Source organism: Danio rerio, chromosome 5, assembly GCF_052040795.2.
Source record: "Danio rerio strain M-AB ecotype USA chromosome 5, GRCz13ab, whole genome shotgun sequence".
Lineage (NCBI taxonomy): Eukaryota > Metazoa > Chordata > Actinopteri > Cypriniformes > Danionidae > Danio > Danio rerio.
In genome coordinates this window covers 26,493,121-26,514,005 of record NC_141025.1, presented here as the reverse complement: position 1 = coordinate 26,514,005, position 20,885 = coordinate 26,493,121, and the positions used below count along the sequence as shown (strand labels likewise).

The following is a 20,885-nucleotide window of genomic DNA, read 5'->3' as shown; positions in this document are numbered from 1 at the left end:
ATATTTAGACATATATATATTTTTTTACTTTTTGTGTTCTGATTTCATAGACTGCAGATGGATATCTAAAATACATATTTAATTTTACATTAGGCTATATGTAGATTAAAAAAACATTTTGGCATATTATTACCTCCATATTTATACATTTTAAAATGTATTGTTTGTTCATTCATTTGAAATTAAAAAATTAAATGAACCATTAAATAATTAAATAAAATACATTAAATAAAATAATTCTAAATTAGGAGTTTATTAACTTCTTTTTTTCTTCATCTTTTTTGGTTTATTATTTAATATTAATAATAATAATAATAATAATAATAATAAATTTAAGCAGCATTCTGCTGGAAAGTGATAAACAGTCAATACCAGTGATTTACACTGTAAAAAAATTAATGAAGTACAGAAAAAAAAAACTGAATATTTATTTCCTTTCACTTTTTATCGTTCACTCAACTTTTGAAAACATCAGCTGCACTGACCACAATTTATTTGTCAGTAATACAAAAAAACATTTAGTTGGGTTAACGTAAGATTATTTTTTTGTTTTCTGGAGAGGTGAACTACTCTGTGACAAAACAACTAAAAAGTTTTGTTTGCAGAATTGGAATTCCTAAAGTTGAGTGAACAAAAAATCTATAATCCTTATTCCCTTTTGTTTTTTCTCATGTACTCAACATTTTTTATTTTACCTTTAATTGATGGAACAGTAGAGAGTATAGACAGTAAAGCATGTAGAGAGGAGAGAGGGGAAGGATCAGCATAGGACCTCCAGGCGGGAACTCGAGTCGACGTGAACCATGGAGTGCCATGTGTTGACACACTAACCACTACACCATTGGTACCGATGTGTACTTACCTTTTGAAAACATCAGTTGCGCTGAGCTAAAATGTCTGAAGTTGAGTGAACAAAAAACTACTTGGTACTAAGAAATAATACATTATCAAAACAAACACAAGGCATGCTTTACATCTGAAGTATTACAAAGCATTTTCTTGGTTTGTCCTCCCATGTTTTGATCTTTGTCTTGTTTACCCTTATTGTTGTTGTACCTTCTTTCCTGTTTCTAATTCTGTCTAATAAAGGTTTTGTTACAATTTTTTCAATTGAACTTGTTTGTTTGTTCTGATAATGTTTTATTTCTTAGTACCAATTTCCAAAAGAGTTTTTTTGTTCTCTCAACTTCATTTTAGGTCCGTGCAATTGATGTTTTCAAAACTTGAGTAAACAAGAAAAAGCCAAAGGAAATAAGGATTAGGATTTTATTAGTTATTTATTTTTTGTTCTGGCTGAACTTTTTTTTTTTCTGGAGAAAGTCTTATTTGTTTTATTTTGGCTAGAATAAAAGCCATTTTAAGGTCAAAATTTTTAGCCCCTTTAAGCCATATCTTTTCGTAAAGTCTACAAAACAATCCATCATTATACAATAACTTGCCTAATTATTCTAACCTGCCTAGTTAACCTAATTAACCTAATTAAGCCTTTAAGCTGTATAGAAGTGTCTTGAAAAATATCTAATTAAATATGTAGACTGTCATCTTGGCAAAGATAAAATAAATCACTTATTAGAGATGAGTTATGAAAATTATTATGTTTAGAAATGTGTTGAAACAAATTGTCTCTCCTTTAAACAGAAATTGGGGGAAAAAATAAACAGGGGGGCTAATAATACTGACTTCAACTGTTGTAACATGCAGCCTATGCTAATCGTATTTAAGCCAATGCTAGTCTTATTTAAATTTTCATACACACACACACACACACACACACACACACACACACACACACACGCACACACACACGCACACACACACACACACACACACACACACACACACACACACACACACACACACACGATAGTTCTCATTCACACACACACACAAATGTGTTTTTTTATTACCGAAAATGCTTAATATGTGGAGCTGAGAGCTCCGCATTGTGTTCTCGATGTCCCTGAAAGGCTCTTTGCCCTGCGATTAGCAATGATTATAGCCTCTTCACCTCCTATTGCTAGCACACTGAAGATTTTAATTTGTAGTTTAATTAATTTTAATGACATAACACCGGCTCAAAGCACACATCAAGAAATGGATTGAACTGTACAAGAAAACAAAAACATCACGAGTTGGTTCTTCAGGGTTTAATGCCGCTCTGTGTCTCTACACATCTTAAATGAATCAGATAATGTTCATTTATATGTGGAGAATATTCTTCTCGTCTGATGGCTGTCGGATGTGCATAAATGGGTTTTAGAGGACAGCATCAAAGAGATGTAAAGCAGGCCTTTAATTAAGTACTCTATGAGTCAACCAAGCAGCCAAAATAGAGAGAAAGAGGGAGATTTTTTTTACAATACCTGAAATGAGCTGCATTATCTAAGCTGCTGCCTGTTATTATCTTGGTTGTAGTGGAGAAACGCTCATTCTGTGACGTGTTGGTAGCAAAAGATAATCGATAGGAGATCAATTAGTGGCGATGAGAGATGGACAGATGTCAAGGACAAACCCTGAGAGCCGGTCGATTAATGAGGGCGAGTTTCAGCTGGGGTCCAGAGAGGGTGTTTGTTAGTGTTGATTTATTGCGTAATGACTGCAGTCACCCTGAATGTGTGTTAGTGGAAATGTACCCTACCCTTCTTCACAGTTAAACCATTGTTTCTGCTTTATTTACAGTATGCTTATGATCTTTGTCATATTGAAAAAGATATTTACATTGGAAAGTGTCTGATGAGCGATTGTTGAGGCCTCAGTCTGGTCATTTTGAAACTTTTTTTATTGAGCATCTGGATTTGGTGAATCGAGAAATCATATTTTACTTGATCTTTTGAGATACGTTACACAGGAACACAAAACCTGTCATATTGTTTTTTAAGATGTATATATCATATGAAAGCTGATAGGATTAGGGAAAATAAAATAGGATTAGGAATAAAGATACAAATATTTTAATTCTAAAAATTTGAGGGTAAATATATATATATATATAGTATTAAGAAAATCACCTTTAAAATCATCCAAATTAAGTTCTTAGCAATGCACATTACTCATCAGAAATTCACTTTTAAAATATATTTATGGTAGGGAGTTTGTCTTCATGGAACATGATATTTACTACTTATTGATATTTTTTAATGATTTTAAAAATATATATTTTTGATTAAAACAATATATTGTTGGCTATTCCTATGCAACCTTTTAGACCAGAGTCCCATACTGTATTCATAGGTTATTGTATTTTAAAAGTATCCTGTAAGTTTTAAGAACTTTCTGTTTTGTTCAATAACAGCTTTTATTGAAATTAAGCAGCCAAAAATGACTTTGAAATTTGTTTTCAGCATGTTCCCTTCACTGGAGTGGGTTATCATTCTGTATTGTAACCCAGCATTTTTCTGTTTTTTAAAGGATGTCTAAGGGCGTACTCACACTATGCTATCCGAACCGTGCCCAGGCCCATTTCCCGGATGGTTTGAGAAGTGTGAGTGCTCTGAATCGGGCTCAGGCGCGGTTCACTTAGCCGGCCCTGGCCCGGTTGTAAGAGGTGTGCCTGAGCGTGGTTCACTTTGGCTTAAACTAAAGACGAGACTTGACTTTTAAGGGACTGTTTCATATGTGTTTATTAATAAGTTTTGCTGTTCAATGAATGCAAACTATCATAGATTATTAGACATAAACCCATCGCTGCACAACAGCTGCACCTTTAGCAAACCTAATTCCTGCAGCCCGAGGACTTTATGATCATTTATGAGCGTCAAAAGTGTCTGATCTTTTCAGCAAAATATTTAATTGCGTGTCACTGCATATGAAACGACTTCAAACGATATACAGAAATGTCCACTGTGTTGAACGAGAGCGCTTCTTAAACTGAACAGAGCATCATTAATGACTTAAGCGCGCTCAGGCCCAAATGCGATGTGAGCGCGGGCCGTTAGGTGAGACGGGAGAGGGGACAAGTGTGCTTCGGCCCGGTTCAAGGCAACTATTGTGAGTACACTCTAATAGACTCACAATTGGGCCATCTGTGAAAATCTAATAGATTTTTTATAATCCAAAATAAACTAGTCATTACAGTAGGTAGACATGGAAGGAATGACTACATGTGTCAACTGTTTGTTATCTGTCTATTTGATGACTAGTCTATTTTTGGACTATTGTTACCTTTGTTAGATGTCTATTTGATTTTGACCAACATCCCACATGTACTGTAGGTTGCTTAGACCAGACATCTATGTTTTGACATCTATTAGACATCTTTCAAACACAAAATTCCCTGATGGGATATGACAATGTTTTATACTTTAAATAATTGTAGTTAAACAACGCAAACACAAACGTGACAAAAATGCATTTTAAGCTTAGAACTTTCTTTTCATCTTCCCTTGCTTGTAGTGCTTTGGTCCAAATGTCTTCTTTCCTTTTTTACATCACCCTAACACCATGTCCACTGAGAGAGAACAATGTCAATATTACTTTAAGTTATATTGCTTATAACTTAAAAGGTAAGTTCACCCAAAAATGATGTTATTAATTACCCTTTTGTCTTTCCAAACCCCTGAAACCTTTGTTTGTCTTTGGACCAAAAATTAAGATATTTTTAGATGAAATCTGAGAGCTTCCTCTTCCTTCATAGAAAGCAACGGTCCCAGCTTAGTCAAAGTCTAAAATTATTAAAAATAAATAAATAAATAAATAAAAAACCCTCCTTTAATGGTTTAAGCTAGGAGAATAATTTGTGCACACATTTTTTTTAAAAATCTTTATTCAATAGATTCTTCTCCCCAGTGTCAGTATATTACACTCATTCATGACGTCAGATGTGCGTGATGTGTAAATGCATGCTCAATATACTGACACAAGAAACTATTAAATAAAGTTATTATTTTTACTTTATGTGCACGCAAAAGTATTCTCTTTTGGATGAACTAACCCTTCACAAGAAAAAAGTCTGTGCACACATTCTCATGAAAATTTAAGCAGGTGCTTGATTAAATAAAACAGAATAATAAACTAACAACTAACAATTTCATCAACAGATGAAGTAATAGTTTTCTCTTTAATACAGATACCAATAGTCCAATACAATAGTAGTGTTACCTGTTTAATGGATAGTCTACAACAGACATGACCACTGCTTGAGGTTGTCTGCCCTACACTCTTTCTATCTACACTCTCTGGCCTCTTTTATTAGGTCCACCTAACTAGTACCGAGTTGGACCCACTTTTGCCTTTAGAACTGCCTTAATCCTCCATGGCATAGATTCAACAAAGTACTGGAAATATTCCTCAGAGATTTTGGTCCATATTGACATCCATGATGCAAATCTCCAGTTCCAACACACATCCCAAAGGTGCTCTATTGGATTGAGTTCTGGTGACTGTGGAGTACAGTGAGCTCATTTGCATTTTGAAGAAACCAGTCTGAGATGATTCACGCTTTATGACATGGTGCGTTATTCTGCTGGAAGTAGACATCAGAAGATGGGTAGACTGTGGTCATAACGGGATGGACATGGCTAGCAACAATACTCTAGTAGGCTGTGGTGTTGACACGATGCTAAGTTGGTACCAATGGGCCCAAAGTGTGCCAAGAAAACACCCCCCACACCATTAAACCACCACCACCACCAGCCTGAACTATTGATAAAAGACAGGATGGATCCATGCTTTCATGTTGTTGATACCAAATACTGACCCTACCATCTGAATGCTGCAGCAGAAATAGAGACTCATCAGACCAGGCAAAGCTTTTCCAATCTTCTATAGTCCAATTTTGGTGAGCCTGTGCGAATTGTAGCTTCAGTTTCCTGTCCTTAGCCGACAGGAGTGGCCCCCGCTGTGTTCCTCTGCTGCTGTAGCTTATCCGCCTCAAGGTTGGATGTGCTGTATGTTCAGAGATGCTCTTCTGCATACCTTGGTTGGAACGAGTGGTTATTTGAGTAACAGCTCAAACCAGTCTGCTCATTCTCCTCTGACCTCTGGCATCAACAAGGCATCTGCACTCAAAGAACTGCCACTCACTGAATATTTTCTCTTTTTCAAACCATTCCCTAAAGATGGTTGTGCGTAAAACTCCCTGTAGATCAGCCGTTTCTGAAATACTCAGACCAGTCTGTCTGGCACCAACATCCATGCCACATTTAAAGTCACTTAAGTCATCTTTCTTCACCATTCTGATGCTCGGTTTTAACTGCAGCAGATCGTCTTGCCTCTGTCTCCATGCCTAAATGCATTGAGTTGCTGCCATGTGATTGGCTGATTAGAAATGCTCGCTAACGATCAGTCGTGCAGGTGTACCCAATAAAGTTGCCAGTGATGTACATATACAGTATGTTTAATAAAGTCCAATTTAACTATTTGTGTCCCCTTTAAAAATAATGCTCTTAAGAGATTTGATTCTTTTAATCTCCTTGAACTGTTAGACAAAAAGAAATCCCTTGAGGATGTGTCCTTTTAACAACATTCTGATTTGAAAAATATAAGTAGTTTGAAACTTGTTTTCAGTAAAAGCTGTTTTCATTGGACTAAGTTTGCAGTCCTAAAACGTACATTATGTTTTCAAGTGACCTTGTGTATATCTAAATATCAATGAAAAATTGATTTCTCAATTCATGATCCCGTAAAGTTGTGTACTTTGGCCAGAGATGAGTGTGTGTGTATATTTGTGTGTGTGTTTCACCCTCCTCTGTTCCTCTCCTCTCTCTCTCAGCCCCATGAGCCAAAACAACAGGCTCCAAACAGCTTGAGCCTCTCCTTATCAGCGGAAAAAAAGTGCCCCATTTTCACAGCTTTGAATCTGACATTTTTGGCACATTAAGTATTGGACATTAATAAATTAAATGTAATGAAGTGACATGAAAGCAGAACAAGTCAGATGGTACAATGCAAAAAAAAAAAAGTAGAAAGGAAGAAAAAACTTTCTTTAAGCTGCAATTAGCTAATACTTTTTTAAAGTCATCCGAGGGTGTTTTTCATCTTCATTTATTCAGGCATATAGTGAATAATTAAATGGCCAGAGATGTAAGGAAGAAATACAAGTGAAGTTTGTGCCAGTCAGTTGCTGTTTGTGGACATAAACCAATGATCATTTTGAATTCATTTTATTTGTCGTTTATCTTAATTGGTCAACCAGTGGGTATTTTGCAGCATTGAAATAATCATAGGCAAATTCTGAGTTGAATTATTGTTTGCTTCTGTTATTGTTTCAACCGAAAGTGTTTATGCTGATTGTTTATTACTTTTAACCTTATTATTTTTTACAACCTGAGCAAAGTAAATCATTCCATTAAAAAGATGAGCACGCTTTAAAAGAGCCCAGCAATGTAAAAGATATAATAAAAACATCAAATAAAAGAAATGACTCAGAGATTTATCAGATACAGCATACAGAATAAAGCAGGGATTTTAAAGAAAGTAAATAACAAACATTTTGATTGATTGCTTGTTAGACATATTTTTTCATATTTTTTTTCTTTTAACCTAAAAGTAAACTCAATTAAAAATGAAATAAAAACAAATAAATAAAAACAAATAATAAAAATCTAATAAAGTATCTAAACACAAAAGTTTAGAAACATTATAAATGTTCTAAAACATTATAAAACATTATATTAATAACAACATGAATAATAAGAATAAAAAATATAGTTATAAATTATCTTATTTATAATTATTAATTACAAGAAGCTTTCAGAGCAATATGCTTGAACCTCTAATATAATAATAATAATAATAATAATAATAATAATAATAATAATAATAATAATAATTATTATTATTATTATTATTTTCTTTAAGTGTAATAATAATCATTTTTCATTACCAGTTATAATATGTGGTCATTAATTCTTTAAAATCAACACGGCTGGTTCTGGTTCACTATATACAGTCACAAACATCTTGTTTTGTTGGTTCAGGGGTTGTGGATTCATTTGCGTATGGTATTGGGTGTGTTTTAATATTTTGTGGGATACATTGCACATATGTGCTTTGAGCAGTGTTTTAATTCTGTTATTTTATTGGCAAACATGTATATTTGCATGTTTATCGGCATATTTGCTGAAAGTGCACTTATGATTTTATGATATTGGGACAGTTGCATATATTGTAAAAGTAAAACAAACAAATGAAAAACATTTATAACCTAATATACTGAGCACAGTTTACAGATTTATAGCAAAGATAAGCATATCTATATTGCTAAAAACATTTAGAAAATGTCAAATATTTTAAAAAAAAATATCATTAATTCATTTATACATCGATTTTCTTTTCGGCTTAGTCCCTTTATTAATCTGGGGTTACCACAGCGGAATGAACTGCCAACTTATCCAGCATATGTTTTACGCATAGTATGCCCTTCCAGCTGCAACCCATCAATGGGAAGTTTTTACACAAACACTCATACACTACGGTCAATTTAGCTTACCAAATTCACCTATATCACATGTCTTTGGACTTGTGGGGGAAACCGGCGCACCCAGAGGAAACTACAAAAGATATAGCCTTTTATACAGTACTTGCTGTAATCATGATGCCTGCCTTAATTTCACAATAAAATTCTGAATATGTTAAATTAAATAGTTAAATCCTGTAAAGTGCCACTAATGTAATTTACTGTGAAAAATTACAGTAACATGTTGTGAAATTCTGGGAATTTATTACAGTGTAGGCTTAAACCTCTAATAATAACAATAATAATAATAAATTTGGTCATTAATTCTTTACATAACCTTATATAACTCGTATATAATACTGAGCACTACTACTTTACTGAGCACTATTCACAGAGACAGTAAACAGCAAATATAAGCATAGCTATATTGCTGAAAACATATTGAAAATGTCAAATATTTTGAAAAAATAATATAAAAAATTACAAACTAAACACAAGTTTGCTATTTTAACTTGCTATTTTAACTTTTTAACTTGTTAATAACAATATGAATAATAAGAATTAAAAATGTCACCTGTACTGTGAGGATAACTGGAGCACCCGGATAAAACCCACATGAACACTGGAAGAACATGCAGAAACGCCAACTGACCCAGCCGAGGCTCGAACCAGCGACCTTCTTGCTGTGGGCCGAACGTGCTACCCATTGCGCCATTGTGCAGCCCCCTTTATATCATATTATTTATAATAATCAATTACAACTTTCAGAGGTATAAGCTTGAACCTACAATAATAAAATTAATAATAATAATAATAATTATAATACTTTTTTTTCCTTTTTAGTGTAATAATTCTCAATAAAACATGATCATTTATTATTACCAATTATGATATGTGGTCATTAATTCTTTAAAATGTTATTATCCAAATTTTTCAAGATTTATTTGATTGATAAAAAAAAAAACAAAGCACAAATTGAATCATCTCGACAGTTATGAATAGTTTATGAAGCTCTATAGGCATGGAGTGTGTCAGTCAGCAGCACAGCGAGGGTGTAAATTTAAGAGGAACTGGGTCTGAGCCTTTGGGCCTCTGATGGAGAAGCCCAGAGCAGAAAAGGACAGCAAAGATCCAGAGGCAGCGGAGTAGCGGACTGGAGTGGCGGACTGGACCAGCGGCCCTCCTCTGGGCACAGAGAACAGGCTAGAGCGGCCCTTCGGAGCCCTGATGAAAGGAAATGGAGGGGCGGAGAGATCAGGTCAAAACAACAACAAATAAACAAACACAACACAGAAAAGAAAGAAAAGAAGAAACAGAGGCTCCAAGGTCCTTTCGCTAATTACCAGCACTTGCATTTATTAATAAGGTCTAATGAGCACTTTCTCAATAGTTTGTTTTCCCCTAATATGAATATTTCCTTTTCATTAGCGTGTTACATGTGCGTGGATTGCTTCCAATGATCACACCACTGCCTTTTCTTTCCCGAATGCGCGTCCGCATGTGTTTATGTCAACATTAAGTGCGAGTGAAAACACGTGAGAGTTTTTAGATTATAGATCTTTGCTTTTTGTTGTTGTTTTGTTTTTCTTCAGATTGTAGGTCTGTGTAATGTCAGAATGGTGCGGGATTATATTGAATGGGGGGTGGGGAGTCGATCCAAGCGCCAAGTTCAGGCAGATGGTTTGCCTTTAAACTGGCTGATTGGAAGCATGTAGCCATCATTAAAGGTACTAATTTCAAAAAGAGTCCATATTGTACACATGCTTAATTAATCAGCCCCTGGCTCACTCACTAAATCAACACGGCTGGTTCTGGACTTTTAATCACTATATACAGTCACAGCATCTTGTTTTGTTGGTTTAGGAGTTGTGGATTCATTTGCGTATGGTTTGTGTGTGAAGTGAAATTGTCTGAAAAATTAGGATGACGATTATTTTGGTACTGAGCAAACAAGCAGTTTAAGATGGAGAATTTGGGTTAAGGAGTGTGTTTTAATGTTTTATAATGAAGCTTGTGGGATATACTGCATATATGTGCTTTAATTCTGTTAGTGTATTGGCATATTTTAGGGTAAAATTGTTTTACTTTTTAATAAATATATAAAACTGTATTTGTTAAAAAAATTATAGTTTATTTTTTATGGTCTTTGGACAGTTAGATGTCTTGTAAAAGTACCACATTAAACATGAAACACATTTATAACCTAAAATATTGAGCATTATTCCCAAATATAAGCATAACTATACTGCTGAAAACATTTAGAAAATGTCAAATATTAAAAAAAAAAAACTTTATGCATTTTAATACATTTAATACAAAACATATATTATATTTTTTGTGTTGTCAAAGCTATATTTTCAGCAGTTATTTTGATAAAATATTACAATAATAATAATAATAACAATCATAATAACAATACAATTTAAATAATAATAATGATAATGATACATTTTAAATAGTAGTAATATAAATAATAATAATAACAATACAATTTAAATGAAAATAAAATATAAATAATATTAATAATAACAATACAATGTAAATAATGATGATGATGATGATGATTATTATTATTAATATTATTATTAATATCATTATTGGGTGGCATGGTGGCGCAGTGGGTAGCACTGTCACCTCAAAGCAAGAAGGTCGGTGATTCGGTATTTCTGTGTGGGGTTTGCATGTTCTCCTGTGTTCCCGCGTGTTTCCTCCGGGTGCTTCGGTTTCCCCACGTAAGTTAAATTGTTCTTAGTGTATGTGTGTAAATGAGAGTGTGTGGGTGTTTCCCAGTGATGGGTTGCAGCTGGAAGGGCATCCGCTGCGTAAAACATATGCTGGATAAGTTGGGGGTTCATTCTGCTGTGGCAACCCCAGATTAATTAAGGGACTAAGACGAAAAGAAAATGAATTAATTATTATTACTATTATTATTATTATTATTATTATTATGTAAATGTTGATTATGGTACTAATTTTGTCAATAATTTACTATAATAATTTTAATAATTAATATTAATACATTTAAGAATTATTGTAAACAGTTTAATGCAGCATTTCTATGCAGCAATTTTAATGCAGCGTTTGTAGGTAATTTAATGAACAGAATGTAAAATAAATAAATAACAGCAACAAAATAATCAACAAATAATATTAGCAAATTAACACATTGGTGCATTTTGTTCACCAGGTCTGTCCCTGTGTGTGTTTAACATCAAAGGGATTAAATCAGATAAATACTCCTTATTCTTCCCTTCTTTTTTAAATGAATCTTTAAATGAATCTGCTCTCATAAATCTGTTTTTCTCTGCAATACAGACAAATGTTTCTGTCCTTACTCTTGTGGAACCATTACATGCCAATAAATAAATAAATACTTGAATCATTTTTTCAGAAAGCAGACAATTTATGATGCTGTAAAACTTAATACAAAATGACTCCTAGAGTATATGAAGCAACGTGCAACAGCTAAACTGAATGTGTACATCACTACGGAGAAAGTGAGATAGCAAGTGGAGTAAATCATCTTTGTTGGATGAGCAGACTGGAGCTGCTGGTGTGTCCAGTCATTAAATCCAGTCTGAGGGAGAGTTTTCAGCTTAATCTGCTGTGTCTCTGCCTGCAGGCCGCATGTAATTAGTGATGAGTTGATTGGTAATCTGGCCTCTCCTGGTGCTTTATCTATGGCAAGTTAAGACGCCCGTCTATAATCTGGTCTGCCCAGTCTGTGCATGTATAGCAAGTGAATTGGCTGAATTTTAATCTCTGGCCTCCCCCTTGTTGGTGTTTTGTCTGTTGCTGTGTGTAATGTAATGATCTTTGTGAGCTTTGGACAGGGTGTCTGGTGGGAGCATGTGGGAATCCAGATCATTTTATTCATGTAATGGGAATTCAGCAAGATAGTGGACTGAATTGTAGAAGTCTGGACTTGTAGAAACAAATCAGATTTTTTACTGTGAATTTTGAATGAGTTAAAAAAATGTTTTTAATTTTATTAAGAAAAAAGCTAGAAAAATGAATCAAACATGTTTTAAGGTTTCTCACAATTTATTTTTGTTTAATAAATAATAGTTCCTAAATTTGTTTTGTTCAGCTTTATATAATCTATTGATACAATTTAACATTATTGTTTATAATTGTATAATTTCAAATAGTTTTATTTATTTATTTACAGTTTTTTTTTTTTTTTTTTGCTTGAAAAGTGGATGGAAAAGGCAAATGAAAGGAAACGCTCAAAGTTCAAGGAGCTAGTAGAGAAGTGCCAGGAAGCCGTTTTTGCTGTGGCAACCATTAAAAAACCTAAGACTAAACCAAAGGATAGTGAGTGATGATTATTTATTTATTTATTTATTTATTTATTTATTTATTTATTTATTTATTTATTTATTTATTTGTTTGTTTGTTTGTTTGTTTATAATTCAAAATGTTGGGGAAATTATGGGCAAATATCCTATGCCACAAAATAAAACTAAATCTGCAAAAAGAAAGAAAGAAAGAAAGAGAAAGAAAGAAAGAAAGAAAGAAAGAAAGAAAGAAAGAAAGAAAGAAAGAAAGAAAGAAAGAAAGAAAGAAAGAAAGAAAGAAAGAAAGAAAAGAAATATTTGGGTCCACCTCAGACAGTTTTCTCAACAGGACACACACAAATGTAGCAGAGCTGAAACGGTGATCCCGCAGAGCAGGGGTGGATCCTCTACTACACTATACAACATAGAGCAGCTATATATTTTAGCTGAGTAATGAGGTAACCAATATACTGTGCTTGTGTCACTCTAACCTAATTACAGCTCAGGCTGCTGAAACAGTGATATCACCTCCAGCTTCATTATTCCGACACCTGCTGCATCTAACACACACCTGAGTGTTGGGTGTCTTTGACTCGTAAACGTAATTTTGATGGGATCTTTGAACTCTTTAAAGTCTTTAATTAATAGCATTGGTACTGACAGCCTGGTGACCTGCTGATCACTATGCCAGTATTAAAATGCAATTAACATGCCAAAGTTAATATTATAGCAGATGTTTTATGTTTATATGTGTTAACCTTTCTGAAGTTAAAACATTGGAATTAGGGCGTTATTTATAAACTACTGGTCAAAAGTTTGGGGTCATTTTTTTTTCTTTTTTTTTTTAAAGTGGCAATTATTAAATGTAAACAAAAATAAGCTAAATTGTTAAATATTTATAACAAAAAAAATAACTGCTTTCTTATGTAGTTTTTAAAATGTAATTATTACTCCAGTCATCATTGCTTTTATTACCATTAATAATAATAATAATAATAATAATTTTTGTGTGATTTCTGAAGTCTTCGTGCGACTGAAGACTGCAGTAATGAAGCTTTAAATTCACTGGAATAAAGGACTAAATTTAATTAACTTTTGAACAGTTATTTTTTATTGCAATAACATATTACAATTTTTTAATTTGTATAATATTTTTTTATCAAATAAATACAGCTTTGGTGAGCAGGAGTAGCCTATTTTAAAATATTTAAGTAATAATAACAATAATATGTATATACAAATAATGCATTTATTATATAAATGTCTAAATACATGGCACGTTTTTGCTATTTTAGGCAAATAATAAATCTAAATAATAGCATTTTGATTTAAAATTAGGAAGAAATATTCATAAAAATAAATTAATATACTAAAATATTATTCATTAATAATATTTATTTATTTTATTTTTTAAACACTCTCTAATTCTCACCAAGGCTGCATTTAAAGATAAGTAATATTGCTAACAATTTACAATAAGGTTCAATTAGTTGACATTAGTTAATATACAGTATTTGCTAACATGAACAAACAATGAACTAAACATTTATATCAGTCTTTATTTATCTATGTTAATGACATTAATCAAAATAAAGTTGTTCATTGTTCATTTTAGCTAAGAGTTTATTAGCTAAAAACAAGCATGAATTAGAATTTTGATTAATTAATTAATTAATTAATGTTAAACTAATGAATGCTGTAAAAATATTATTCATTATTAATTCATGTTAGTAAATACATTAACTAATGAAAACATTATAAAATACAGGTGTTAAACTCAGTTCCTATAGGGCCGCAGCTCGGCACAGTTAATTTCCAACCCTAATTTAACACACCTGTTAAAACTAATTAAGTCCTTCAGGCTTATTAAAATCTACAGGTACTGTAAGTGTGTTGTGAACTTAACTGTGCAAGGCTGCAGCCCTCCAAGAATGGAATTTGACACCCTTGTTGTAAAGTGTCATCAATATTTTGATGATTTAATACACATTCAAAATAAACTGTCTTCTATTTTCTTTATTCCAGTGATTCAAAGCTATTTTTTCAGGAGTGTTATACAGTTTTAGAGGCACATTATTCTTCAATAATTATCCTAAAATGATTATTTGATGCTCAAGATGCAGTTCATATTATCAACACCATTGAAATCAGTTTTGCTGAATTAATTGAATGTTTGGTCATGAATCTCTTCTTTCTATTCCCTTTTTTAATTTTTAAAAATGGCCATACATGAAAGGCCATTATAGAAATGTAACTTTGTACACTCATAAGCAAATGAACCACACTGACAGAAATTAAAACATCCCTTTGGCAGATCCTGAGGACCTTCAGGAATGTGGCTCCATGTGTCCTTTTCTCTGCACAAATGTTACTGCTCCTGGTCTGACACTCAGAAATGCTAAATATGCCCTGGTGAAGGGAGTCTGCTGGCATTTGCAGGTTTAACACTGCATGCACTCACAACAGACGCGTTTACTGTCTTTGTTCATATTTAAATGGATATAAGACCACAAACAGCACTGTTGTAGACCTCTGAAGGAATCTGCAGGATGAGGAAGGTGTGATGTTTTTGTTTTGATCTTAGCATCTGATTCTGTCATGTGAAATTTAAACCATGCAAAAATCAGACACATGTCACTACTGCATCTTTGTGATGACAGTTTCATGGTTTATACAAAGTGAAACAAAAAGCCCAAATGCGCCCGTAACCAAGTGAGATCTGAGAGTTGTCATGTTAGGGTACAAAGAATGCTAATCAGATCTCTTCAAGAAGGGTTGCAGAAAACATACTTAATATTCTGCAGTAAGTCCCTCCATTTAGTGAGGTGATATAGGCAAAGATAAATGTGAATGAAATGTGGAGGAGATAAAATATATTTAGTTCAGTACAACTAAATTTGACTCTGGACCACAAAACCAGATTTATGGTTTAATATATTTAACTCCACGGTAAAAAAAATTGTTATTATTTAAAAATTATAGATTTTTATTTGAAGTCGAAAATCATCAGAATATTAAGTAAAGGTTATCTGTCTTTCATATTTTAAATGTCCTCCAGTAAATGTATCAAAACTTAATTTCTAATAAGTATGCATTCACTACTTACCTGCCAACACTCCTGTTTTTTCTTGGTGTCCCCCGTATTTTATACCAATCTCCCGCCGCCCTCCCATTTAGTTATTTCTCCCGGAAAACTTCCCTTACTGGGAAACACTGTACATTTTCATTCACACGCATACACTACGGACAATTTAGCTTACCCAATTCAGCTATAGTGCATGTCTTTAGACTTGTGGAGGAAACAGGAGCACCCGGAGGAAAACCCACGTGAACACAGGAAGAACATTCAAATTTCACACAGAAATGCCAACTGACCCAGTCCAGGCTTGAACCAGCGACCTTCTTGCTGTGAAACGACAGTGCAAGCCACTGCGTCACTGGGCCACCCCTCAGTATTTATTGTTTTTTTTAAAATTCCAGATTAGCCTATAATTTATCTTTGCCAAATATTGTCCTATCCTAATAAGCCAAACGTCAAAAGAAGCATTATTTATTCAGCTCTTAGATGATTTATGAATCTCAATTTCAAAAAATGGACCCATATGACTGGTTTTGTGGTCTAAGGACACAAGTTGGCCACATGTTTAGGCCTGCTCTTTGTAGACTGTGTTGGCCATTACCAAAATCAACCTGTAGTGTTTGCGGTCATTAATTTCACTGTCAAAAAAGAAAAAAAAAAAGTTATCCCACACAAACCCTCAAGAATCGTGTTTTACTCATCATAAATAAGTAGTTTGAACAAGTAGCCAGAGTCATTTTTTTGAGTGCTGTTTAGGATATCTGGTCCTTGTTTTCTCTTTGAAATAGGAATATTTTGCTAACCACATTGGCAGAGTATTTGGCTTGCTTAAACAAAAAGCTCACGTAATTTTGACATATAATTTCTAAAAAAAAAGACAATATTTTATGTGTATAAAATAAATCTTAGGGTAAGAATCTTTAAACAATTGGACTAGAACCAAGACAAAAACTTTAGGTAGAAAAGCACTTTTTGCACACACACACACACACACACACACACACACACACACACACACATATATATATATATATATATATTCATTTTCTTGTCAGCTTTGACCCTTTATTAATCTAATCTGTTTATTAAAGTTTTTACACAGCGGATGCCCTTCCAGCTTCCTCTGGGAAACATCCACACACACACATACACTACGGACAATTTAGCCTACCCAATTCAACCGGAGGAAACCCACGTGAAGGCAGGGAGAACATGCAAACTCCACACAGAAATGCCAACTGAGCGAGGTTCGAACCAGCGACCATCTTGCTGTGAGGCGACAGCACTACCTACTGCACCACTGCCTCGCCCTATATATGTATTTATTCATTATTATTTTTAATCCTAATTCTTTAATTTGGAGTGCTAAAATCTTCTCTGTAAAAATCTTTGACGCTAATTTGTGAAAAAAAAAGAAAAGAAATACAAATCTGACTTCATCCAGTATTGACATTTGGTAACACTTTAGTTTAGGTCACACCCTGTCTATTATTAAGTTATTAACTGTTCATTAGTAGTTATAAAGTATAATCTTATTCTGGTTTACTTCCCAAAACCTAAACCCAACTTTTACTTTACCAATTATTAATAAACAGTTAATTACAAGTTTATTATGCTAGTGGTGTGCGTTAATGGTTTGTTATTATCATGGATTGTGACCTAATGTGTTTCCTCAGATTTCAGTGTAAATTTAAAATGTATAAGTGGAATTTCATTAAAATAATGCCTCATTTTAAATAATTTAGAAAACTTTTTTTTTTAAGTTCTAAATGTAATTAATGATAACAGTGCCTTATAAGGTGAGATAGGGTTGAAATAAGGATTCATAGGCTACTGTACACTGCGGCTTATAGGAACATGTTAGACCTGCAGGGCAAAACAACCAAGCAGAAGATATAAAGAGAAAGAAGTGTGTAAAGCTTTTAAGTTCAACGGAGTGAGCTTTATGTGAAGGAAAGTCTAGACGTTGAGGAGAGTGATGTGCTCCACACTCCAGCAAGCCAGCAGTGAAACGCTTCTTTCAGCTCAGCCCTTTCAGAGCAGGACTCCTGCACTATCTGTCTGTCAGCCGAGGCCTGCGGGGAAACTCTGAGCTCATGAATGGGGGAGGAGGACCGGCCTGAGCAGAGCAGAGCAGAGTAGAGCGTCTCTGGAGCATCTCTAGCCCTGTGGCTTCAGGACTAATTCAACATCATATCAGTAGACTCGTATTTGAGCTAAAGCGCTGTGTTTACTAGACTGCAGGGTCTCAGTCATTCTGTCTGTAGTTTAAAAAAGGCATTTCCACTTACAGCTGACATGTAGATTAAGTTTATTTGTTTACTGGATAATGCTATTTTGTATAGTTCAGTAGCTTTTGCACTCTTATTTTTGTACTATATGTTTGCTTCTCTTTTAATGAAGAGTTCAGATACAAAAACCTTTAAATACCATATGAAGTTTTCTAGCAAAATTAATATTTTTTTGTCAGCCTCCTGTTTATATGCTATTATTTTACTTTAGTCTTAATGAAAATAACCTTTTCATCACTATAAAAGTGAAAAATATATACCTACACACAGGAAAAATGAGAATAATTTTCATTCTAAGATAAAATTTCCGATGGCATTTAGGGGTGTTTACATCTGAACTCTTAAAATATTTTTTAATGAATGTTGAAGTGAGAATCCTTGGTGGATCATATAATGCAAGTCGACTGCTACCTTCATTTAGACATTTTGGAATAGCAAAAATATCTAAGTTTAACTAACTTTCCTGTTTGGGTTTAGTTATGAAGACTATGACTATTGTCAAAAGCATAGTAAGTTTAAATAGATAAATAAAGGATTATTATAAAATCAGTGAACATTCAGAATGGCTCATGTTCACAGGACTAATAAAGGAAAATCCATCTAATGTTATATAATCTCTCAAAGTCTGAGTCTGAGTTGGGCCTATTGACGAAAAAACAAACATGTCAAGTAATATTTTGAAGAGAGAAACACTGTAGAGTGAATGTGAAAAATTTGTGGAACTAGTAATTAGTTGAAGTTGAATATTGAATTATTTTACAGCGCAAACACGTAAAACCTCATTTACACCAGTGGCTTTGGATGATACACAGTGAAATGTGAAAGGTGAAATGACATATTTGCAAGACAATTGCCTGCAGTTCATCTAGCAAACTGCTTCTTTCTGACTTGTTTGTGCAAACATGCAATGATGTAATGTTTATGCAAGTATATTATTAAATTGCCAAATAATGGCATAAAAGCAAATAAAGTAAATAGTCTCGTTTTGAGTTAGAGTGTCTGCCGGGCATGTCTGAAAGTGAGTTTTGATTGAGTACATTTGTAGGTCCTCACAAAATTCAATTGGTTTGGATAGGTTATTAATCTAGTTCACTGTAAAAAGCCACTTCAAAAGATGTTTTCTTTATTTAGGACTGTTTGAGGCTGTGGATTAATAATAGTAATAATAATGCATTACATAAGGTCCAGTTTCCTGCACAGACTGATCATTTCACTTCATTAGAACTCAATTTATAATCAGGAGCCTTTTTTTTTTATTCTCACAGTCTCGGTAACTATTCACTAGGAATTTATTCATCCAATCATTCATTCTCCATTGGCTTAGTCTCTATTTCAGAGGAATAAACCACCAACTTATCCAGCATATGTTTTATGCAGCGGATGCTCTTCCAGCTGCAACTCAGTACTCAGGAACACTCATACCCACTCACATTCACACACTCACTACAGCCAATTTAGCTTACCCAATTCACCTAAAGTGCATGTCTTTGGACCCACACAAAGACGGGGAGAACATGCAAACTCCACACAGAAATGTCGGGACTTGAACTAGTGACCTTCTTGCTAACCACTGAGCCACGTGCTGCCCAGGAATTCATTCTCTAGTAAGTAAATTTTTCACTAGTCAATAGCCATGTATCACCAAAGACCACAGTTAAAGAAGATAAATAGAAAACAAAAGTTAAATAAGATGTAGAATCTTCTTTAATACTCTACTTAAGAAAAAAAACACCTCTGCATTTTCATATTTTTAAGGTACAATATCAAAGTTTTCTTCATCAGCACACAGTTACAATAAAGCTTGCAATGGAACAACTATAAAAATGACAAAGCTACTATTTAAAGTTAAAATAATTGTTTTCTTGTACATCAAGGACACTAATTATCCAAATGTGCCAGTAATATATATTAATAGTATTACACAAGCCCTTAGTTTTCAAATGTAAAATGTTCTACTGAGCTTTATATGCACCAAAATAATCCTGAAAATTGTCCCTCCATCCTTCCATCAAATGTTAAAATTGTCAAATTACTGTGTATGTGCACTCCAAAAAATCCTGGCTTAATTGTTTTAATGAAACTGAAATGACACTTTTTAACCCAGTTGGGTTTGTCTATATTTGTACAACAACCCAGCATTTGTAGAGTGTGTGCTACAAAGTGAAGTTTACATAAAAAAATATTTTGAAAGAATTACGTGCTTATGATTGACCACAGCTGGTCCTGCATTATCATCTTGATTTACCAATCAGACGAATCCAAACATACATAAATAACCAGAGTTTCTTACCTTGGTCATTGTGATCTTGAAGAATCCCGCCATCCACCGCTACTCCTCCCCCCTCTTTCCTTGATTAACTCAGAATAGGGCGACACGGCGGCTTAGTGGTTAGCACTGTTACCTCATAGCAAGAAGGTCACTGGTCTGAGTCCCGACTGGACAAGTTGGCGTTTCTGTGTGGAGTTTACATGTTCTCCCTGTGCTCACATACTCTGGTTTCCTCTCACAGTGTAAAGTTTTAAAAAGTTTTAGTACTGGGCATTCTCCAAATAAACACATGCTGGTATAGTTGGCGGTTCATTCTGCAGTGGCAACCCCTAATAATCAAGGAATAGGCTGAAAGAACAAACTCAGGGGAGCCCTCTAGTCTTACCTGAGCTCAGACTCCTCTCTCTCCGGAGCCCCGGACTCGAGGATCTTCTGAGCTCTGGGCTCTCTTTTGTGACAGCGTGCCAAACACGCTTTATAATCAATCATCAGCTAAGTGTGAACTCTTGAATGACATTCAATATAAATGCTGCTTGGATCTGATCAGGTCATATGAGTGTATAGGCCTGAA

General features: G+C 33.9%; 1 long non-coding RNA gene across 5 annotated transcripts in view; it reads left to right on the top strand.

Annotated features, from left to right (window-relative positions):
* Positions 1–20,885, top strand: part of LOC141385815 (uncharacterized) — a 120,330-nt gene that overhangs the window by 38,248 nt on the left and 61,197 nt on the right. Inside the window, exon 3 of one of the 5 annotated variants that reach the window (XR_015491217.1) lies at positions 16,846–19,002. The exons of the other annotated variants lie outside the window; for them this stretch is intronic. This is a non-coding gene — a long non-coding RNA (uncharacterized LOC141385815). Of the gene's footprint in view, positions 1–16,845; positions 19,003–20,885 lie in introns of those variants that run through there. 5 annotated transcript variants of the gene reach the window in all.